Source organism: Lithobates pipiens, unplaced genomic scaffold, assembly GCF_037356315.1.
Source record: "Lithobates pipiens isolate NorthernLeopardFrog02 unplaced genomic scaffold, aLitPip1_a1.2 Scaffold_8, whole genome shotgun sequence".
Taxonomy (NCBI): domain Eukaryota; kingdom Metazoa; phylum Chordata; class Amphibia; order Anura; family Ranidae; genus Lithobates; species Lithobates pipiens.
In genome coordinates this window covers 90712227-90737547 of record NW_027507903.1, presented here as the reverse complement: position 1 = coordinate 90737547, position 25321 = coordinate 90712227, and the positions used below count along the sequence as shown (strand labels likewise).

Below are 25321 nucleotides of genomic sequence, written 5' to 3'. Positions count from 1 at the left end.
CATACCATGGTAATTGGACAGTCAAATTGTCTAAGGGGGCCTCCCAATAGATAGTGATTATTTACTGTATATTTCTATATCGCATGAATAGGCTTAAAAAGAATAGCTGATTAGCATAATTGGGGTATTTTTCTATTGTCTGCCCTCCAACCGAATCAATATAATTCTCACCCTATAAGTATACACATACACTCATTTGCTCCTTCTTCCTCTCCATGATATACTTCATAACGTACAAAGGTTGATTCTCTCTTATTGGTCACTAGTGCGTGGGAATGTGCACACCTGTTTATTATCTTTTTAGTCTATTTTAGATGTATCTGTCACGTATAATGTGGTTCCAGCTCCTCTACATCTGATCAATATCCTGTTGAATACTGTTTAACATTGTGCATGTGCTTATCATGCCACTATGTACACTAAGATTCATATACAAACATTTATAACTTGGAATTCCAGTGATTTTTTTTTTTACACACAAAGAAGTCTTCTCAAGCAAAACAGCAATAAAAGCACAACAGGGGTTCTAATTCTTCCCTGCTGTACTATAAAAACTGTGTCTTGGCTGGAGTTCTAGATTAACCTTAATAATGATGTATTTAGTAGCTTGTTTTATTTGTGTAGGCACAAAACTTAAATTTGGTGAATTACATGATCCTAGATTTCCCAAGTGCTCAATCCAAATTCTTACCACATTAATTTTATCGTTCCACTCTGATTAACAGCCTCGCTGTGAAATTATAGTGTAATTTCCTTTAAAAAATGAAATCCAATGTCTGTGCAAATTGCCTTAATTTTGAATTTTATGGCCTAGGCATTTCCACTGCCTCTAAAGGTTTTTACTTAACCTTACTTATACACTCTTTAAACTACAATAATCATATCATTAATTCCTTGTTTCTTCTTATTGAAATGTAACTACTCAACTTTTAATTTATTTTCTACACTTTATACTATAGCCCTGGCAAACTTACGGCTTCTGACTGTTAATGCTTGTGAACACCTATTTTGCACAGGGTTTGGCTATTCTTTGAAATATCATTTTTAATACCTAGGTTTTGTTCTGAGCAGTTTTAGGGCAAACCTACTATAATTTTAGTCTACTGTGGCTGCATAATTTAAATTGGTTGTAAAGGCAGAAGTGTTTTTTAATCTTAAAGCGGTAGTAAACACGCACATTTTTTTAAAACAAAAAACCTACAAAGCGAAGGCATAATGAGTTAACTCATTATGAATTACTCACCTTAGAACGAGGCGCCGGTATCTCCCCTAAACCACGCAGAGGGAGCTGACATTTTGCCTTGGCCTTCCGGGTTTTGCGGCTCGCAATACGTCACTCCTGCACATGCGTGCAGGAGTCTTTTTCCTGGCAAGGTCTGGCAGTTCTACCGGATCTTCAGCGCATGTGCCACATGACATCAGCGGCTACATGACAACTATATATCTCCTAAACTGTACAGGTTTAGGAGATATTCATTTTACCTACAGGTAAGCCTTATTATAGGCTTACCTGTAGGTAAAAGTAAAAAAAAAGGCTATACAACCACTTTAATGCATTTTATGCATTAAGATAAAAAACCTTTGGTGTGCAGCAGCCCCCAGTGATGTTGCACGAGAGATTCGGCTGTTGGGATTCCCCTCCTTTTTTTTCCCCCACAGCTCACTGTGTCTGAATGGACACAGGGATCTGTGGCTCTGCTCTGGTGCCCCCATAACAAGCTGCTTGCTGTGGGGGCACTCAACAGGAGGGGGGAGCCAGGAACACTGCAGAGGGACCTGAGAAGAGGAGGATCTGCTCTGTGCAAAACCCCTGCAGGTAAGTATAACATGATTGTTATTTTTAACCATGTATGGTTTGCAACACATCATTTCCTTAATGCACTGTAGCAATCAATTTAAAGAGGAGCTGCACAAAAAAAAAATATTAAAAGCCAGCAGCTACTAATATTGCAGCTGCTGACTTTTAATAATATCACACTTACCTGTCCCAGGTTCCAGCGATGTCGGCGGCAGATGACGAGCGATCGCTCGTCTCGCTGCAGCCACCGCCGCCATCCTCTGTCAGGGAATCGGGAAGTGAAGCAAGAGGGCTTCACTGCCCGGTTCCCTACTGCGCATGCGCGAGTCGCGCTGCGCTGGTTCCCCGCTGTGTCTCTGGGAACTGTGTGTTTCCCAGAACACAACTGGGGGGCGGAGCCATGCGGCGGTGGGCGGAGCCATGCGGCGGTCTGGCCAGAAGTGGGTGCAGTTACCTGGATTATCCAGGTAACTGCACCCCCCTCCCCCCGAAAGGTGCCGATTGTGGCACCGGAGGGGGGGAGGGATAATACTAGCGGAACTTCCCCTTTAGGGTGAAGAACCGCTTTAAATACCACATGCAGATTAGCTTTTATTTTGTACAAAATCTGGCTTCTATAGGATATTATAGGGTCTTTATTCCTTTTGGGGGTTTATTGTTTGAGCTCAATCCAATGTTGTGCCTGTCTGCAGCAGCTCTTCTCCCCTCTCTCTCCTGCTGCTGTCAGGAGGGAGCTGGGGTGGGTCCAAGCCATGCTGTGTGTCTATAGATGCACACAGCCCAGCTCAGGAGCCTGCTTGTCTTCCCCGATAGCCAACCACTTGCTATCTGGTATGGGGGTAAACGGAGAAAAGGAAGAGCAGAGAGCATCAGCAGGGGGCCCCAGAAGAGGAAGTTTAGAGCATCTCTGTACAAAACAATTGTATGACATATTGGTTATTTAAAAAAATTAAATAATAAAGCTTTTCACTTTAAAATGAACTAAAAATAAACCTTTTTTTCTTTGATAGAGTAAGGGAGGGTTATAATCCATGTCAGTTTTTTTTTACTCTGTGTCCCATTTGGGAGAGTTCCCTTTCACTTGTTCGATATCCAAAAGGATATCCGTCTAAAGTTAGGAAATATTTTGTCAACAGGGTCACCAGAACTATTGTCCCCACTGGAAGATTTCTCCTCTATTTGTGATCTGGAATTTCCTTTTACTTTCTGTGATAACCATAAACAGGACAAATGTAGGGGTTCTAGTCATTGTCCACGCTATCCAAAACAAAATGTTTTGCTTTTAATTATACTTTAAAGCATGTTGTTGCATAGTTTAAAAGAAAAAAACGATGTGCAAAATCAGAGTGTACCTAAACCACTTCACATTATATGATTCACATTCAACTGTGTCTCCACTATACCTGTATTAAATAATAAAGATTAGTCATAGTCTTAGTTAAAGTGGTTGTAAACCCTTACAAACCACTTTGACCTACAGGTAAACCTAGATTAAGGCTTACCTGTAGGTCCAATAAATATCTCCCAAACCTATATGGTTTAGGAGATATTTGCCCGAAGACGGGCACCACTATCTACGGCACATGCGCCGTAGACAGCGGCGCACAGGCGCACTGAGCGGGGCATCGTCGATGACGATGCCGCGCAATGCCGCGCGTCTCTGCTCCCATGTGCATGTGCGGGAGTGACGTCATCACTGCTCCGGCGAATCACAACGCCGGAGCAGCGAGACCCACGGAGACCCACCAAGAAGATGGATGCTCGGAAGTATGGGGGTGATCTGCGCATGTTTTAGAGGGAAGGGCCACTAGAGAGGGAGAGATTGAAGATGTGAGTGAGGGAGCATAGGATAGAATAAGAGGGTGACCTTAGTAGTTGTGAGGGAACAGGATCCAAGGGACAATTGGTTAGGTGAACATCTGAGAAAAGTTTTGTAACCTCTTCAGTAGTAGCCAATTCAAAAGAGGAGAGTATTGAATATGCTGTTAGGCCAGGTATGTTGGGTGGGGAAGATGTACGCACAGCGGTGGGGTCCTCACGAATTGCATTAATCTTGTTTTTGAAGTGATTGGCAATCTCTTGGGCAGTGAGTGAATTAGTGGGTAGAGGGGGTGGGGGGCGAAGCAGAGAGTAATGCCGCGTACACACGACTGGACTTTTCGATAGACTTGGTCCGGCGGACTGGAATCCGGTGGACAATTCGATCGTGTGTGGGCTCCAGTGGACTTTTTCTTCCCAAAAGTCCAGCGGACCTAGAAATAAAACTTGCTTCAAATCTTTCCGATGAACTTGAGTCCGGTCAAAAAATCAGACAGACTAAAACTGATGCTAGGGCAGCTATTGGCTATGAACTTCCTTATGCCACGTACACACGATTGGAATTTCCGGCCAGAAAAAGACAGATGAGAGTTTTTCATCGAAAAATGCAACCGTGTGTATGCTCCATCGGAATTTAGTCCGAATTTCCGCCAGCCAAAAATTGATAGCATGTTCTCAATTTTCCCGACGGAAAAACTTTCTATCGGAAATTCCGATCGTGTGTATGCAATTCCGATCGTGTGTATGCAATTCCGATACACCAAAAATCACGCAGGTTCAGATTCAACTACGAGACAGGCTATTGGCTACTGGCTATTGAACTTCCTTTTTCTAGTCCCGTCGCTACGAGTTGTACGTCACCACGTTCTAAACGATCGGAATTTGGTGTGACCATGTGTAGGCAAGACAGCTTGAGCGGAATTCCATTAGAATTCCATCAGGAAAACCATCAGAGCTTCTTCCGATGAGAATTCCGATCATATGTACGTGACATTATTTTACATCATCACGTTTGAATCTGTCAGACTTTTGGAGTGATTGTGTGCGGCCAAGTCCATTAGTTTGAAAGTCCGGCGGACCTCAGCTGCAAAGTCAGTCGGATTGTCTGCCGGACAAAGTCCGTCGAAAAGTCCGGTCGTGTATACGCGGCATTAAAGGTTGAGAAGTATTAATAGAAGAAACAAAGTAGGCTTGTTTGGCAGCATGGAGGCAGGAATTGTATTTTAGAAGGGCAGATTTATATAGGGTGAAGTCTTGCAGGCATTTGGTTTTACACCACTGTCGTTCAAGAGCCCGACAATGTCCCTTGAGATTTCTAGTGTTGTCAGTTTGCCAGGGTTGTAACGGTCAGGGCCTGATTCTGCTTGTGGTTAGAGGAGCAAGTGCATCTAGTGATGATGAGAGTGATCTGTTGTAGACAGAGGTGGCAAGGTCAAGACAGGACAGGGGAGAGATTATGTCATATAGGTGGTCAGTAGCAGAATAGAGAAGAGAAGGGTTAAGGTGGCGAAGGTTCCTACAAGTAATTGTTTGCTGCTTGGGGGGATGGGTGGTTGGAGGCAAGGATACAGTGAAACTAACGAGGTTGTGATCAGAGAGAGGAAAGGGGTGTTTGTGAGGTTGCCAGGGTTACAGAGATGGGAGAATACAAGGTCAAAGGTATTACCATTGGAATGAGTGGAAGTATGTGTTCATTGGGTTGGGTCAAAATATGAGGCTAAGTCAAGAAGTTTAGCTGTAGTTGGGCTGTTAACATTGACAGGAATGTTAAAGTCACCAAGAATGATAGTGGATATTTCAGAGGAGAGAAAGTAGGGTAGCCAGGCAGCAAAGTCATCAAGAAAGTGTGACACCGGTCCAGGAGGCCGATAAATTGCTGCAATTCTCAGCGAAATAGGAGAAAACAGATGAATACAGTGCATCTCAAAAGAAGTGAGGGAAAGTGAGGGAGGGATTGGAAGGACTTGGATGGTGTATTGTGGGGATAGAAGGAATCCACCTCCTTTCTGTCCATTGGGTCTGGGGGAGTGAGTCCAATGGAGACCACCATGGGAGAGGGGCAGCAGGAGAAGCTGAGTCTAAATTTTGAAGCCAGGTTTCAGTTATGGTGAGTATGTTAAAGCCATGAGAGATGAAGAGGTCATGTACAGATGTTTGCTTGTTACAGATGGAGCAGGCATCACAAAGGGAGCATGAGATAGGTGGGCTGCTTTGAGGAAGCAGGGGGATAGAAACTAAATTAAGTGGATTGCGGTGGTTGCCAGAGAGGGAGGGGTATTGGAAATGTGGCTTGCAGTTTGAGAATAGCAGACCAGGATTCAGAGAAATGTCACCAGAGACTAGGAGAAGGAGGAGGGTGAGGAACGCAAGATGGGAGTGGGAAGTACATGAGCGCACATGTCTAGTGGCCCTGGAGTTTATTCCAGCATGTGGATGCAGCAAATGCAGGAGATGATGGGTGCAGTAGTAGGGAGAGGGTAGGAGTGAGGGTGATATGTGCATGCTGCAGGGTAGAGAGGAGGGGTAGAGTAAGGCCGCGTACACACGGGCGGACTGTCTGACTGTCCGCTCGTGTGTGGGCTTCAGCTGACTTTTTCAGCGGACAGTCTGGCGGACTAAGTCTTTCGGAATTTCCGTAATATTGTCCGTCCAAACTTGGTTTCAGCGGACAGTCTTCTCGTGAGTAGGCTAGTTCGACGGACTAAGTATGGCGCATGCTCAGAAAGGATTTACACGGCCGAAGGTTGCATTGCAGTGTATTGGACATCGTATTTCTAGTCCCGTCGTACGTGCCGTACACGTCATCACGCAAGCTTTCAGCGGACTGTCTGTTCGTCGTGTGTGGTCAAGTCCGTTCATTCAAAAGTAGGACGGACTGTCTGTCGGATTGTCTGACGGACTTAGTTGGACGGATAGTCTGCCCGTGTGTACGCGGCCTAAGGATAATTTGAGAATAGAAGACACTGATGTGAGAAGGAAGAGAATGAGGAGCATCGTAGTAGAGTGGGAATCTGACTTCATACAAAATAAATGTCAAATGCTGGTTTGCTTGCTTTCTTGCAGAGTGGAGCGGAGTTCTTGTTGTATCTTTATCCAGCTTTAGTTATCCTGCTTTCATTAAACTGCGTAGGTGAAACTGGGCATCACTCGTGACAGAGCCACTCAGGACAGAGACATGATGTCTGTGCCTTGCCCCTGTCTGCGCCACCCCATAGGCTGCTTTAAATTTATAGGGAGAGTAAGCAGGCATGCATTTGTCTATTGGTCATCATAGGGTCTGATTTAAGACACCTGAATATGGGAAAGAAGATGGCCAATACCAGACCAGACACAGGCTAGGTTCATAAAGCTAATTACCTCTCTTGATCACTCAAACCAAATGGGGTTGAGAATCAGTCACCACTAATGTTGCTATTGTAGTGTGGTTGTTATATAGCTAGCCTTAAATATGTTTAAAGAGATGACAACAGAAGACATTTACCAAATATGTTACAGTAATGTCAGTTCAGCAGAGTAGAGCGTACATGAAATTCCATGTGTCGCTGCTAAAACATTAAAGCATGGAAATGGATGGAAATCAGAAGAATGGGGTTCCCTCTGTGTCCTAATTGTTCTTGCACAAAGGAGGACTTATTGAGGAACCCTGGTGTGTTTTCTGAGATTGGTCATTTATGGAATTATTTACTTAATCTAGCTTTGTGTTGTAGAATTTCTGGCCAGCCTTTTACATGATTAGCCGTTCAACTAAATTGTGTTCTATAAATGTGTAACATGAGACTATTGCTCTTTTTACTGCGTTCAACAACAAAAAAAGACATTGTAGATCAGTGAAAGGCATCTAATATTTATTTTAGATAATCTATTGGGAATAAATGCTGTTAGTAATTGAAACAATATGTTCATTTTATTGAAAGGCTAAAACATTCTCAGTATTTTGGCATCTCTATTAACACAAGAAATCTATATGTACTTATTTGGTTTTGCAATAGTATAATTAATGCTTCCAGCATTGATTTTAGAAGAGCACTTTCTTCAAATGCTCTTTACAGATCTCTAGTGGATTAGGGATAAGAACATTTTTTACATTTCTGATACCATTTGCTCAGATATCCATCCAGCCCAGTTTTGTTTTGTTCAAAAAGTGCTAAGACTATTTCAATTTCCTTAGCTGTCATGGGCTCTTCGAGTTTTTTATTTTTGGTGCTGACATAGATGTGATGGTTTTATTATATCCTATTATACACTCAAATTCTAGATAGCGTTGAATTTAGAGTTTTCTCTAATTTGGGACTGTGCTCTGCTGGTTATACTTTCTGTGCTAATAAAGTAAAAAATAAAGTAAGTCAGACTTTTTTAAATTAAAGTAGGACTCTGACCAGGCTTTGGCCATTAGGATATGTACATATTACATACAAATATGTTAAAGCAAGCCCCTGCTGACCTCTATAGTTGCAGACGCTATGGAGTAATTAAAGTGAACCTTGCAATAAAAAGCAAGGGTTGCATTACTGGTTGCCTCTACCCCAAAATACATTGAAAATTCTCACCTTACTCCCGGGTTCTGGACACTTCCTGTTTCCTGTTACTTACATCACTGGAGCTCACAGAGGGATCATAGGAAAATTCAGGATCCTAATACACATGAAAGGAAGTTCTGTACTTTACAGGTGCATGTTATCATGAGATCCTCACCTCCCCAGAAAGACCCTCTGACGTCACCTTAACTAGTTGCGCACCAGGAAGTGTGGGGGGGGGGGGGGGGGGCAGCCACATAAACAGACTTTGCTTTTTAGTTGAAGGTCCACTTTACTTCTCAAGTGCTTTCACTTTTATTTTAGTGTAGCCTTCCTTGCCACACAAGAAGAAGAAGAGAGTAGAGTAGAGTAGAGTAGAGTGGAAGTAAATTAAAGTGTATCTGTTTTTTTGTTTTAGAGTGGAGAAGGATGTGAACCCTTGATATATTTTGCTGCTATGTTTATCTTTATTACAGACATTTCTCCACATTCACATTCTTGGAGACAACATTTATATATACTTTTACTACGTCTCTTGTAAATTTGAGAATGACTATGTATATATTTGAATATCCATAGTCTAGCCATAGGCCTACTTGAGAGGGTTATATTTTTAGTCAGTTAAAGTTTAGCCAGGGTTCAAATTGCCCGGAATTTTAAAGTTTGACCCCACTGTGACTTCAGCACACCTTGCATGCAACTTCATTAACAAATAAATGCAAGTTGTTCTAAAGTCTGACCAAAAGTAGCACAGGAAACTTTTTCTAAGTTGGAGTGACTCAAGCCTAAAGGGGTTAAGTTAAGTATTAGTCCTAACAATGCATATTACATCAGCACTGAAATCTAATGTACTAGAATCATCCAGGGTTGCTAGAAAGTTTTATATATCTAAGGCAAGATCCCTGTCCCCTGGGACTTCCTGGGAATGAGGGTGCATGTGACTCTCCCCTCCCCTCCTAAATGCAGCAAATTCTCAAAGTATCATCACATGGAGCAAAGGGAGGTTCATTAGCCTTGTGTAAGCGCCAAACAAACTGAGGCCGCGTACACACGGGCGGATTGTCTGCCCAACTAAGTTCGTCAGACAATCCGACAGACAGTCCGTTTTGCATGAACGGACTTGACCACACACGATGAGCAGACAGTCCGCTGAAAGCGTGCGCGATGACGTCTACAGCACGTACGACGGGACTAGAAAGACGATGTCCTATACACTGCAATGCAACCTTCGGCCGTGTAAATCCTTTCTGAGCATGCGCCATACTTAGTCCGTCCAACTTGCCTACACACGAGCGGACTGTCCGCTGAAACCAAGTTTGGATGGACAAAACCAAGTTTGAAAGGACTGTCTTACGGAAATTCCGTAAGACTTTGTTCGTCAGATTGTCCGCTGAAAAAGTCCGCTGAAGCCCACACACGAGCGGATTGTCCGCTGAAACACTGTTGAGCGGACTAAGTTGGACAGACAATCCGCCCGTGTGTACGCGGCCTGACTAACACATAGTTTTGTTCTTTACTCTGCTTCTGTGGGTAAATAAGGCAAGGAAATTCTTGTTTACTTTACACCTTGATTTCCAATAGTCAAAACCTGATCACTTGAAGAATCAATTGAACATTTACCATTACTATACTTTTTTCACAGCATCGTGTATTACTACAGTACAGGTGCTCTTTAAACCAGTGAAATACACAGACCTTTAAAGGGTATATTGTTTGACATATGCTTCATATACTTAGTGTTAGAAGCATTTTATACTTTAATAGCTATTTACATAATCATATCGTAAGCAGAGCGCTTCCAGTAACTACGGGAGTGATTAAAGAGGTCTCTAATGTACTTGTTGCCCATGTTCCAGCTTTCATTCGCCTAATTAAACATCAGTTACAGTAATATTTGAAAGAGGTGTGAAAATGGAAGAATATGCATTGTAGGGTTTCCATGAGGTCTGCCAGATGCTGAAGGTGTACAGTGCTTGGCATTGTGCCTTCTGCTGAACACCTGGGGCAAGTGTCACTGTCTAATGAAATACATTTAGCAGTATGTAATTTCTAACTAATTGTATAATACCTGGGTTCATTAAATCTATAAATGTTACTATAATTGCCACTTACTAGCATTCTTATGTCTGACCCTTGAAATGCTAAAACCATTGTTCATGTTTTCCATAAATATATGGCAAAAAAAAAAAAAAAGATTGTCCTAATTAAGGTAGATCTTTGTGAAATATGAGGCCCTATTGGGAATTCTATTTTAAACAGCAATGTCACAAACCTTTTCTATAACTACTGGCTTGGAAAGGGGGTCAGTTAGTGCTAATGGCTTGGAAGAATAATTGGTCACATCCATGTCTGAGAGACTGATTCTCATTAACAATAACAGCAAAAGCCCAGAAGGAGTGTAAATGAATCCATTGGAACAAGACAAAATTTTGCTTTATTTCAGCAAAAAGCAGCAACTTTTCCCACATTCTCCAGTTTCTACCTATTTGATGCTATCATGATGTGAACACCAACTTCTCAGACATCTTTGTAATGTTCACTCACAAAGAATACAGTACATAGATCTTCTACTAGTGTTTTATTCCTTTGTTATCATGTTGGCGTGTTCAAAGAATACAGCAACTGTTAAAAAAAAAAAAGCTCAACTGAACTTTCAGTTTAAATCAGGTAAATAAATTACAGGTGCAAATAAATGGACAGACAGTTAGCATTTAAAAAAAGAGAAGTCGGCAATGATAGCCTCCATAATTTTCTCAGTGCAGGTTTATTTTAAGGCTAGACATTCGTATAGTATAATTGTATGAGATTAATGCTGAAGCATTATGTGTAAATTCTTCTTTTGGCAAATTTGAATCTGGTAGGATAATGAAATGATGGTTGTATACTAATTTTAATAGCACACTGCACCCAATAATAAACATTGAAACTTTGCCTGTTGCAATAGGGTCTGTCCTGAGATGTTAATAATAAAATATTGACAAAATATAATGAACTAGATCATTTACATTTATTACATTTGCATTTTTTCTTACTGTTCTGACTTATCATATGAAAGTGGAGAGAAATTCAAGTTTTAAGTTATTCTTCTTTAACCAATTCTGCTTTAGCACCTATATACCCCTTATGGACTACAGCAGTGGTTTCCAAACTGTGGCCAGATATGGCCCTTTGTTTGCTTTTATCTGGCCCTAGAGGCATCCCCCCCTCCACCATCAACAACAGTGGGGCATAGTTCCTGCCACTGCCAATGGGGCACTATTCTTCCCACTGACACCAATGATGGGGTATTATTCCTCCCATTGATACCAACCATCGGGTACCATTCCTCTCACTGACACCAGTGATGGTGCACTATTCTTCCCACTAATACCAATGATGGGGCATTGTTTACTCCCAATGGTGCCAAGGCATTTTCTTCTCTCACTGGTTACAGTCTCATACCCCTAAAGTTTTAAGGGCAGTAAACTGGCCCAATGTTTCTAAAGTATGGAGACTAGAGCAAATTTTCAACTACAAGCAAAGAACAATATGCAGTTTTTCCAATTTTGGCAAACCTGTGACTTACTTCCCTCCCTCCATGTAAATGTGTTGACTGTGCTCATCTTCCCAGCTATGTCACATGGAGACTGCAAGAGATTTCTAGCTCAAATGGAGTGGCTGGAGAAAGAAGGGACATTCTGTATGTGCAGCCAGTATTAAAGTGAACTGTTTTGTTCTGCATGGGCAAAGCATTGGTTCACTGTAAGTTTTTACGCTTGGAGGACTCCTAATATTCAAAAAAGGAGGACACATGTTCCTAAGCAATCCTCAGCATGCACGGTTCGTTGCATTTGAGGCAGAATATTATTACATGCTTTGAGGCAGTAAAACCTAAAACAAACACAAACAAACCAGCCAGGGATCTGTCATTTAGCAGCAGTAGCACTATCGCCATTCTAGCCCTACCTCTGTGCTAACACTAGCACTACTGCCACACTAATGCTAGCATCAGCACCATGGTAGTGCTACTGCCACTGATTGACAGATGCCTAGCTGTTTTGCTTTTGTTTGTAAATAAAATGGCTGGAGAGCCTGGAAAGATAATCAGATGCAGTGGGTTGTTGTGTCAGCAGGCCTTCATCATCATCAGTTGGTGAATCATCCTGATTCCTAATCAAAATTGATCTATATTACTGGATGACATGATTGATGTTAGATTTAAATTGGGGGGGGCATTTTCTTAAATAATACTTTTTATACAGGGTGGGTATTTTTGATTTTTATTTTTTCCCTAAGGGTTCAGCACACCATTTACAAAAAATAAACAAATAAAATCACAATGTGCCCCCCCCCCCCCAACAGAAGCTTGAATGGCCAGGAAAGAGGTGACAATGAGTATGCAACCCCACTTCCTTAACCATACCATTCCACATGCTTTCAAAATTGGGAGGGTACCTTGCAAGGTTAAGGGGGAGGGGCGGAAAAGACTATCCCCCTCCTGCAAAGCACCCTGTCCCCTTGTTTATGGGGACAAGGCCTCATTCCCACACATCCTTTTCCTCCAAATGAATGTGATGTCTGTGAGGGCCCCAAATATCTGCTATCCTCCTAGGTAAATGAGTAATGGGTACAAATATATACCCCTTGTTACTCATTCATAAAATGAAAAAAAATAAATAAAACACCCAGAGAATGAAAATGTCCTTTATTGAAACCACCCCTAACTGACAAGTTCCAACTGATGTTTCTGCACAAACATCAGCCAATGATTCAAGCAGGCGAATTGGCCAAGTATGTTCAACCAGAACCCAAAGCTCACCCTTATGCCGCGTACACATGAACGGACTATCCGCCGGACTTTGCAGCACACACAGAGTAAAGTCCGTTCATTTTGAGCGTGGCTCCAGGTAGCCGGGACTAGTGTAGGAAGTCAATGTCGCTGCCTCCATCGGTGAGATTGACACGTCGCTGGCGGCGCCACCTGGTATGGACTTAAAGGGGAAGCCCTATGCCAAAAAAACTGCGTGGGAGTCCCCCCAAGTCCATATCAGACCCTTATCCCAGCACGTAGCCTGGCCCGTCAGGAAAGGGGGTGGGGACGAGTGAGCACCCCTCCCTTCTGAGCCGTACCAGGCCGTGTGCCCTCAACATGGCACCTTGTCTCCGCCGCTATCTTCTGCTCTTTTGCTAGCTCTTTTACTAGCGGAGGAGCCCGGCTTTCTTCTTCGTCGTCACCGCCGCCGTTCGGGGGTCTTCTTCTGAGTCAAAACTTCTTTCTAAGTCCGCTGGACTTTTGGAAAGAAAAAGTCAGCCGGAGCCCACACACGGTGGATTGTCCGGCTGACTCTGGTCCGTCGGACCAAGTCCGCCAGATAGTCTGATCGTGTGTACGCGGCATTATTGATCTATAATAGGCCTGTTGCAACAAATGCCAAGAGAGTAAAAAAGAATACATTTAAAGATAGCAAAATAGTCCAATGCTTGGACCAAACAGCTTGTTTTCTAACACATTCCAGTTTCTTCCTATATGATGTTATCAAGATAGATGGCTAGCAATTATGACATCATTGTAATGTTCCCTCAGAAAGTATACACAACGCCTTTTAATAGCGTTCTATTCCATTGTTAAAATATTGCCTTGTTTGGAAGATACAGTAAACATTCGGGTTGCTGGATGAAAATGATGTGATAGTAACATAAAAGTCAAATTATTAAGACTGGAAATGAAGTCCATTATACACACTCCTGTAAGGAGTTACAAGAATGGCTATTTAGTAACTAGATATAAAGTGTTAGCTTTAAACAGGATATGAAGTGTTTATTGAGTGCATGAGTACTATTATGTCTATTGTAAATCTTAAATAATATGAATGAAGGAAATACAGAGACAGATTCCAAATGCGTGGATCTGTGCGGTACATGCATAGATAAGCACTTCATGTACTAAATTATGATATCAGTGACATCTTTTAAAATTAGTTTAAGCAGGCAGAGTTGATCCGGTGCCACATGCAGTATTTACATAACCGCCTATTTGTCAGCTTGTAACTCACAGAAGAACTTGGCATGGTGGTCTTTATATTCTAAGGCTAGCCACACACATACACAGCATTTGTGCTAAACAAGAGAAAATCAATAGATTCCTCCATATATGCTAAACAGGGAAGAGACATCTGATCTGTCCTCTATTGTGTTTAGGCATCTGTAGCACCTCTACAGCTGCCTGAATACCAGTCCCTGCATCTTCCACCTGATTTTTTAACCGATTCCTGACCGCCACGGGGGTTCGCCATCCTAGGCCACTGCGCACACATGCGTGGGAGCATGCTCGCAGGTCCTGTGGACTCGGTTTCCACCAGTGGCCCATGAGGAGAGGCAGAATGGGGAAATTACTATTTAAACAAGGCATTACCCTGTTCTGCCTAGTGACATGACAGGGATCGACTACTCCCTGTCATCGGGAGCAGTGATCTCTGTCATGTCCAAGTAGCCCATCCTCCCCACAGTTAGAGCACACTGAGGGAACACATTTAACTCCTTGATCGCCCTCTAGTGTTTAACTCCTTCCCTGCCAGTGACATTTGTACAGTAAACTGTGGCTATTTTTAGCTCTGATTGCTGTATAACAAAAATGCCATAAATCTATCCCCTATTTTGTAGGCGCTATAACTTTTGTGCAAACCAATCAACATACACTTATTGCGATTTATTTTTATTTTTTTACCAAAAATATGTAGAAAAATATATATCTGTCTAAACCGAGAAAGAATAATTTTTTTTAAAATTATATATTTTTGGGCATATTTAGGTTTTCAAATACCACTAAAAGAAAGCTCTATTTGTGGGAAAAAAGGGATGCCAATTTTGTTTGGGTGCAATGTCGCACGACCGCACAATTGTCAGTTAAAATGACGCAGTGCTGAATTGCAAAAAATGCTCTGGTCATTAAGGGGGTACAATCTTCCGGGGCTGAAGTGGTTAATCAATGTTTGTTGAGCTTGGTGGTGCTGACAGGGCCACCCATGGCTTGAAGATTGGTTAGTTCAGCAGGAATGGGCACAAATTGGAGCGTGTATGGCAGGCTTAGTTTGTTTTCTTGAGTTTTTTTTTTGTTTTTTTTTTATCTATCTTATCCATGTTAACTCTTTCTTGCCCATTTTACCAGTGTATCTTTAGTCCGTTTCTAGTATTGAATATAGAGTGGTGAGGGATCAGAAACTTTGTCAGTGTTTTTTTTGCTGTCTGTGTACCCACTGGGAAGATTCACCCTATATACAGATGCATCTCAGAAAATTAGAATATAGTTATATATTATCATCAAAAACTTAATTTAGTTCAGAAATTCAATTCAAAAAGTGAAATTCATATATTTTATATAGATGTGTTTCACACAGAGTGATATATTTCAAGCATTTATTTCTTTTAATTTTGATGATTATGGTTTACAGCTAGTAAAAACCCAAAACTCAGTATCTCAGAAAATTTGAATATTACACAAGACCAATAAAAAAAAAGGTTTTAAATACATAAAAAGTTGGCTAACTGCAAAGTAGGTCCATGTACAGTATAGTATGATATGACTAAGCACCAGTAAGTGGTGTGAAACTCGTGAGTTGATTCATCCACTGTCCTTGATTGCTGTATGGACTGATTTTATTCAATAAGGACATTTTTCAATGGAGTGTGGCTGTCCTGACTTGTCCTCTATTGCATGCGCTCTATACACAAAGCCAGCACCCAGGCTGTGCAGGGGAGGTGAGGTCTTGGTATTTGTACCTGGAGTGGTATACATCTTTCATGCACTCAATACTTGGTTGGGGCTTGGTCCTTTAGAAATAGAGGGGGAATCTTTTAATGGGGGCACCTGTTGCAGTGACAAAGGCCACTGTTACTTTGTAGAGATTTGATCCTACTGCCTGCTTCATCTTTGGGACAAGAAATAAGGGCAATGAACAGCAATAAATAAACTGACAGGGTTTTAACCCTTCCCTGCTCTTTAAAAAAATGTAAATAAAGGTTTACTTACAGCACATTATTTTAACAAAAAAAAATATATATTTTTGTCATTTTATTTATTTATTTTAAGTCTAAGGACTACATATCCCACTATCTTTCTGCAAGCAATGATTCCTGTACTGATTCCGCCTCCTGAAACTGCTTCTCTCAGGACCTCTGTTGTTCAGAAGGCAGGCTTTGTAAAATGTGTGAGGCCTCTTTCACACTACCGCGACTTCAAAGTCATGCGATTTTGCGGCCACGATTTTGATGCAATTTTTGACGCAATTTCAGGGTATGCCTGTGTAGCTCACATCAAAGTCGGACCAAAATAGTGCAGGGACTACTTTAAAGTCAGCAAGACTTGAAGTCGTACTAATATAAATGGTTGTCATTGGAAATCATTGGGAACGACTTGTCATGCGACTTTTCAGTCCCAAGTCGCAGGGCAAGTCATACAAGTGTGACAGGGGCCTGACACAGCAGTGCCTACTTACAGTGCATAGTGAATACGGTTCACAAAATTCATGGAGTAAAATAATTTTACAAACATCAAGATCATTCAAATCTAGGAATAGGAGATCAGGAGTTGCTAGAAATATGTGAAATTTAAATTGGAAATGAATATATGATTTTATGTTTTGACCATAGATACACTTTATTTTTTTCAATGTGTACCTTAGTCTGTCTTTATATTATTCTCTGTCAGTTCCCTGCACAACTTCATTTAGACTGTCAGAGGAAGGGGCAGCACTGCATGTCCATCAGGCTCTACTACACTACATAGTGTTCAGGTGTCTGGTTGATAGGATGGAAGAGCACAGGGTTCATCATTATAATAGTGTTCTTCTTTTATTATCCAACCACAGGCTGGGATGCTCATGGACCCAGCTGTATTGCTCTATCTGCAAAATTACAGAACCTGTCTGTGCTCTTTGGCAAGGGTATCTATATGAGATATGTAGTAATGAAAATGTGCATTTTTTTTGGCAAGTAAGACAGTTCACACTTACATATTTCAGTATTTTTGCATGTACACAATTTGATGCACATGTCAGCAGAACTTTGCCTCATTCACCAAGCTAAAGGGAAGTTCACTTTACTAAGTGAACAGCCTATTTGACTTTAGGCAGAGCCTGCCATTGGTCACAAGTAAGCACTGACTATACCTGCATTTCTGTCCTCGGAGGTTCACTTTCAAATGAGCTGGGTTAGTGATTATGGCCCTAAAAACTACTTGATCCCAATAACAATGTCATTAGGATAAAATAGTGTTCCGGTATCCTTAAAATGCCCTGCATATTTCAGATGTTGGTGAATTAACAATTCCATAATTAGTAAGTGTCTAGAAAGGTCAAATGATTCTTTTATAGAAATATATGCTGGCTGATTCTGAAAATGTACAATTCATTTCATGGCTGCTATATTTCCAGGCATCCATCTTTCAACAGCTTGTTTAATAATTCCAATGTAGATATCAGAAATATTACACTGCATTTTTCAGGCTGCATATGAACATTGGAATTAGCCACATATAAACACCATGTTCAATATAAAGCCAGTCTAAATATGGACTTATAGTGCAAAAATATTTAAATTATAAGCTCTCTGTACTATTGTAGATTAATATAAATTTAATTATACACAAGGGCACCATCCTTGCTGGGGGGACATCTCACCAAATCATTTTATACCTAAAGCATTTTTTTTTTTGCAAAACAAAAAAGCCCAGAGCAGTGGCGCAATAGCCATGCTCACATGTGGATGCGGTGCAGTTGTCCACGAGTTCAAGTCTACCCTGCGCTATGTCATTCTCGGCTCCAGCCAGTCAATAGCCAATGCAGGGCAGCCTGGATAATGCAAAAATAAAAAATATAATTGCAGTAAATCTCTTCAATATACAGTAAAACCTTTTGATTGTGAGCATAATTGGTTCCGGAAACATGCCAGTAATCCAAAGCACTTGTATATCAAAGCGAATTTCCCCACAAGAAATAATAGAAACTCAGATGATTCGTTCCACAACCATTTATTCATAGGTCTTTCAGTTTATAGTTCATATAAAAAGATTATAGCAATGTGATAGGTTGTGTAACCATAATATGTCCATCCACAAATGTCAGCCTCCACAAGGGGATCAGAAGCAAAATTCATCAGGAGCTACAGAGTATAAAAGAGAAGAGAGGTGCCTCTAATGCTGCGTACACACGGGCGGACTGTATGGCGTACTTAGTCCGTCATACAATCCAAGTACAAACGGACTTGACCACACACGGATGCACAAACAGTCCGTCGAAAGCTTGCGCGATGACGTGTACAGCACGTACGACGGGACTAGAAATAGGAAGTCCAATACACAGCAAAGCACCCTTCCGCCGTGTAAATCCTTTCTGGCCATGCGCCATTCTTAGTCCGTCGAACTAGCCTACTGACGAGCGGATTGTCCGCTGAAACCAAAGTACGACGGACAGAATTTCGAAAAATCCAAAATACTTAGTACGCCAGACTGCACGCTGAAAAAGTCAGCTGAAGCCCACACACGAGCGGACTGTCCGCTGAAATGTGTTTCGACGGACTAAGTACGCCATACAGTCCGCCCGTGTGTATGCAGCATTAGTCTAGCAATATGGTTACATTTAATGAAGGTACAACATTTAGCAACCCACATGGTTGATGATTTAAATAGGCACATCTAAGTATGTCTGGGGAAAATCGTTCCTCATAGACCATCCCCCACACCGCCGGCACTCACCACCGTCAATCTGCAATTGTGACCGGGAAGACTACCCTGCAGTAGAGTGATCTGAAATTGAGGCTTGAAGAGCTTGTGGAGCACAGTATGGAATGTATGATGTTGATGGCGGGGCTGAGGATACTGAGTTTGGAGGATGTTAGTTGCTAAATGTTGTACCTTCATTAAATGGAACCATAGTGCCACACTTAGAGGCACCTCTCTTTTCTTTTATACTCAGTTGTGACTTGACACTACTTGTATATCAAGACATCGCTTGTGTATCAAGTCAAAATTTATGAAAAAATGTAGCTTGTCTTGCAAAACGCTCTCAAACCAAGGTTTTACTGTATATACATTTCCCCATGCATTATTCTTTTACAGACACTGACCCAGACAGAAAAATACCCTTTGATCTGCCAGAAATGTACTCCGCTTCTAAGTTCTGTTGTGGGCAAAACACAACTGTTTTGTGGACCAAAGTCATTTGCTGAATTACTCAGCCATTTCTCCTTTCAGATCTCCATGACATAAAGTAAATTTTTATAGTATTGAACATGTCACCATTTTTCTAGGTAAATACTAAATATATTTTCAGACTGACTCCATGGCAGCTTACTTATGGGTTAATCCGCCTTCACCCTTCCCTTATTGGACCCCACTCACTCCCATAAATCTTTGCTCTGACCCAGAGGCCACATTTTTTTTGTCCCTTTCCTAAGGACTGGTTTGGTTATTCGACTCCCTGAAGTTTTTTTCTCTACACGAACAAGACCGGCCAACGTAGAAGATAGGTCATGATATTCCAATAAGCCTTAGCTATTAGCAGGGTATGGAGTGGCCAAACGGAAGAGACACTGGAAGAGCTGAAGCCTTGCCATTGGCAGGCAAGCAGTGTAATGGCCAGATAGCCCAGCTATTAACGGGTGGCCCTATTTGCCCCAGCAGGATTAGCTTACCTGGCCCAGTTTGATCATGGAAGCAGGATTGAATTGCAGATCAGTGTTCAAGCCGTGTGCGGTGATGTATACTTTTATATTACATATTTCATGGCAGCAGTTTGTGTGTTTTTCTGTTTGTTTTCTTTACTGGCTCTAGTGTCTTCCAGTTGTTGGCAGCTGGAGCTCATTGGCATTTCAAGTCTCTGCTTTCTCTTCTGGCTGGGCGTCCCTGGGTTACTCCTGCCCAGGGGCTCAGCGCATGAATGCTGTGGGCGGCGATAGTGTCATTTTAGGTGAGAAATTGAATCAGCGGTCAGTACTGTTAATATTGGGATTTCTCTGTGGGCAGCTTGCGGCAGTTTCCCTAAATGCTGTGTGCAATCATAACAGGCATATGCTCTGCATTAACACTGTGGTATGCTGCCTCTGTGTGATTATGTAATGATTTGATCACCTGTGCAGGTTGTCTGTCTGTTCAGCTTCACACTGTAGATGTTTCACTGCCCCCCTTGTGTAGCGGGTATGAGAGGGTGGGTTCAATCTTTTCCTTTACTTGTTGACCTCGATATTCTTTTTTTTCCTTTCTATCATAGTTTACTTTTTTTTTTTTTTTTATCTTTCTAGGTCAGCTTGACAATACATGGCATGAGATGATAAAAACCTCATTAGGTCACAACATTCCACTTCCAGATATATTTGGCATAGGTCACCGTCATGGTCCAGCCTTCATAGTAGAAGCTATGAATACTCCTTTACGCATCCACTGCTATTTCAGAGGGCAAGTCTCTGGTTGAGCTATGCTAAGCCCAGGTGGTTAGAAAAGGGGGATGGTGATTTCCAGCAAATAGAATCGCTGATGAGGCACGTGGTACAATAATCCCTTAAAGTGGTTGTAAACCCTTACAAACCACTTTGACCTACAGGTAAGCCTAGATTAAAGCTTACCTGTAGGTCCAAGCAATATCTCCTAAACCTATATGGTTTAGGAGATATTTGCCTGAAAACAGGCACCACTGTGTTTGGCGCAGGCGCACTGAGCGCGTCATTCTCAGCAACGGAGCTGCTGCGCGTGTCGGCTCCCGTGCGCATGCGTGGGAGTGACGTCATCGCGGCTTCGCCGAATGACAGCGGCTGGGCTGCGAGACCCCACCAACAAGATGGATGCGGCGGACTACAGGGGACAGCGGCGACTTCGCTGGCTCCTGTGTCAGGTAAGTGACATATAATGGGCTACTATGCAATGCATTTGCAGGGAATGAAAGAGGAAGTAAACTCATCAGGGTTTACTTCCTCTTTAAGAGTGGAATACAAGCCACACGCAAGGTTCAAAAGCCATTGCCAGGCGTTCTTCTACTGGGATGACCAGGAAGAAGTGGAACTGTGCCAACCAAGCCATCCATCTATGAAGACCTCAGACAGTGAGTCAGAGGGAGATGAGTCTCTTTACCCTTGTAATGCCTTTTGTAAGCACCTTGGGCTCTGTTTTTCTCTAGTGCGACTTGACAAGTCAATGGCACCCATTCCAATCAATGCGACTTAAAGTTGCAGCGACTCTGGAAAGATTCCTCCACTACTTTGGTGTGACTTTTGATGCATCTTTGATCCAGAAACTGTAAATTTGGTTCGCACTGCACTCAGAATTGTATCAAGGTCACACTTCAAAGTCACACTTTAAATCTTGTGACTTTGGGGTTGCAATAGTAGAGATGTAGCCTTAGAAAGAGTGTTCTATTTTCCCCATTCCTAAGGGAACTAGGGGACATAATTTTGAGTGAGTGGAGCAAGGTCGTGAGATATACCTCCCTTCTGAGCAAACATGTCGCTTTTTCTTGGAAGATACAGTGAATAACGCGAAAGTCTGCCTGGGCTCTTGTGGCCATGTTGAAAAGGATGAAAATGAGGATGGAGAATGTGGGCGCATTATTCAAGAGAGTTTTCAGAAACTCTTTAGTTCTGGAGCTGGAGCTGGTGTCGGTTTCTATAGTGATGCTCCAATTGACATCAACCGCATAGGGCCACAGGTTAGGCTCTTGCCAGTTAGGGTAAGTGAGTGCTATGACTAGGACCTGCGCTTGCTGATCCTGCTTCTAACAGGATTAATATAGCATTCTCTTTGAGGGAGCTTCATCTTTGACAAGCTGAATAGCACCACAACCTGGGCAACAGTTGGCAAATTGGGGTCCTGCCTCAGGATCGGCACCTGGTGGGCCGAAAGACGACAGTCTAGAGGACAAAGTTCGAAGTGTGCGAGGGTAGCACGATTTTACAGACCAGGTTGGTATTTTAGGAAGAGCTGGTGCGGAAACCAGATTTCCCCTCAGAAGTATGCTAAAAGCTTGAACTCGGGTATCCAAAAAGCTACTGAGTTTGGGCCTCAGACTACTGGGATGCCAAAATGGTCTTTTTGGGACATGCTTGGTCCATCAGAAGTCCTCCTCATCTCGGATTAATTTCAATGGATTTGACCTCACTCTGAGATAAAGGAAGCATATCCTCAAGCTTTACGTAAGCTATTGGTGTTGCAAAGTGCTGCTGTGCAAGTCTCTGAATGTGAGAGATTTCATGGCAGGTACTCGACCCTCTTTATGGTCATGAAGAGGAACAGCTTGTTTCGGCTGGTTTTGGACCTTGTGTACCTGAGACAATTTTCAGCAAAGGAGAAGTTCAAGGTGTAAACATTGCCCCTTATTAATATGGGTTCCAGCCAGGTGACTGGCTTTTTTTCCAATAGACCTAATATGTTTACTTTCATGTGCCCATTTTAGAAGACTTCAGCAAGTTCCTTTGGCAAACGTAAACAAAGTTTAAGGGAGAATCTGGTCAAAGTTTGTTTAATACATGTCTGCTGCCGACAGATCATATAATGAACTAGAAGTTCTAAATATTCTAGGCTTCCTCCAGTCGGATTTAGTTCTGGCTCTATAGGTCAGCTCCCTCAGAGTTCAAGTGTCAGCTTTTCAGCCTTCACAGTTTTATTTCGGTCTAGGCGTCCTTTCCTGTCAATTCTTCAAGGGAGCAGCTAGGCTCAGACCTCAGAGTAAGTGGAGGTTTCCCAAATGGAGTCTTCCTCTTGTTCTCAACTCCCTCTCGGGAATTGGAGCGGGGTGTTCTAGGGCCATCTCCGTTAAAGGCCTCTCTGTCAAGTTCGCCTTTTTCCTGGCTATAACGTTGGCATAAAAAGCCTCAGAGATTGATTCACTGGACATGGAGAACTTTTCAAATGTTCTTTCCAGTCGAGTGGTGCTGTTACGATTATTGGACTCAATTCCCAAAGGGTGCATCAGTCTTTCATGGGAGCTAAGAAATTGTTCTGCCAACCTTTAGAGTATTAACTTATGTCCTTTAGAGTTGGGAGAGGGTGTGCTATGGCTTAGCTGGTTAAAGTACACATCTAGTAAACAGGGAATTCTGAGTTTACTCCCACCAAGGCCTTCCTAAAGTTTTAGGAATGCCTTAGATGTTGCAAAGTCATATCTACACGCTACAGCTTCCTTCAGGCTTCAGAACGCCTGTTCATTCTTTTGCCAGAAAAGACAGAGAATACGTGCCTCATCTAGGATGATTGTGGCCTGGATTGTCTAGGCCATTCAACAGGCTCACAGAGCCAAAGGGCTTGGTTACTTTGCAGGTACTGACTGCTCTCTCGACCAGGAGTGGGTCTACATCTGGGGCAGCTTTGCAGCATGTGGTTCCCAACGTAATCTAAGCCAGTCTTGTGGTCCTCAATCACTACATTTGTGGCTATTATTGTGTAGTCTGCTTCCTTATCCTCTGTTTATTTTGCCTTGCAGGTCCTGTCTGTTGATGGTACAAATTAAAGCCTTTTGTTAGCATTGCCTGCCCATTGAGTGTATGGCTAGTTAGTTCCCATACATATGCTGCCATGGAGTCTGTCAGGAAAATTGAACATTTTCTATCAAATACTTATCGTAATTTTCCTTTCCTGATAGACTCCATGGCAGCAGGAGTATCCCCCCCCCCCCACCACAATGTCCGGAGTAGGCTAGTTACAGAACTTATGAGAGGGGGGTCCTATGCTTTCATGGAGTCCATTAGGACAGGAAAATTACAGTAAGTAAATTGCATTTTCTAAAGGTGCTATTGGCAAGAAACCAAAACAAATAAGTTCAGAAATTTGCAACAATAAGAAAAGTGTGTTTTAGTGCCCAGCTGCTTCACATATGCATTTACAAGAGTGCCCTCACGGCACACTCCCAGCACACTGACCGAGCTGTCACCGCTAGCTCTGTCAAGGCTTGTGTCTGAGAGATGGCAGGAAGGGCTCATGATCATGTGGCTGCTGTGAGAGCCAGTCACATTTAGGTATGCGTTGGTAAGGGGTTAATGTGATTACAAAGCATTCCAGAATTTAGCTCCCAGTTACATCACTAGCCTAGTCTCAAGACACCAACCTAATCTTTCTCTTCATTCCTCTCAAGACCTCCTGATCTCTAGCTCCCTTGTCACCACCTCCTTTTCCAGAGCCTCTCCAATTTTGTGGAACTCCTTATGCCAACCTGTCTGATGATCTCCTACTGTATTAGCTTTTAGACGATCCCTGAAAACCCGTTTCTTCAGACAAGCCTATCCTACCCATTCCTAACTACTGTACTTTAATTTTCACCATCAGTTCATCCCCCACAGTTTTTACCTTTTGTTTCAATTGATCATCCCTTCTAGATTGTAAGCTCTAATGAGCAGGGCCCTCTGATTACTCTTGTATTGAATTGTATTGCAACTGTACGGTCTGTTGTAAAGCAGTGGTCATCAACCCTGTCCTCAGGGCCAACTAACAGGCCAAGTTTTATGTATTACCTTGGAGAGATGCAGACTAGAATACTGCAATCACTGAGCAGCAAAATATATCTCCTGTGATGTATTTCAGTTATCTTGCAAACCTGACCTGTTAGTGGGCCCTGAGGACAGGGTTGATGACCACTGTTGTAAAGCACTGAGCAAACTGTTGGGGCTATATAAATCCTGTATAATAATAATTATAACCTGCCATGTCCTTTTACTGTCTGAAGTGACAAAAAGGGTGACCATGGCAGTGTCTGCTGTGAGAGAGGACCATAAAGATGCAGACATTTAAAGCCAACCTCCAATTAGGTTCAGATAAAGTGATGAGTTAACATTTCAGTCAGATTATTTCTGTTTGTGGCCCTATTGGAGACATTCAGCAGTATGATAACTGCATCTTCCTAAAGCTTACCACACACATTACAATCTGATTGTACAATTTATTTTAGATGTACCAACAGTAGTGCCTGCCTTATTAAATACAAATAGATTTAATAGATTATGTAGGTCCTAATATTAAATCATTTTGGTAAATCAAAAGTTCATTGTACAAAGATTGTTCAGAAAGAAATGTTGTAATGCGTATGGTGATCCTTGGACATAGCATGTCCATTTCAGTTTGCATGATAGATAGGCAATATGAAATTAATATTTTTTTGGAAGTCATCGGAATAATTTAAGCTAGTTGTGTCTTAATTATTGGCGCTAGTTTGTAATTATTCAGTATATGTGTCGGGAGTTTGGG

General features: G+C 42.2%; 1 protein-coding gene across 3 annotated transcripts in view; it reads left to right on the top strand.

Annotated features, from left to right (window-relative positions):
- Nucleotides 1–25321, top strand: part of THSD4 (thrombospondin type 1 domain containing 4) — a 975100-nt gene that overhangs the window by 861759 nt on the left and 88020 nt on the right. The window lies entirely within an intron of this gene.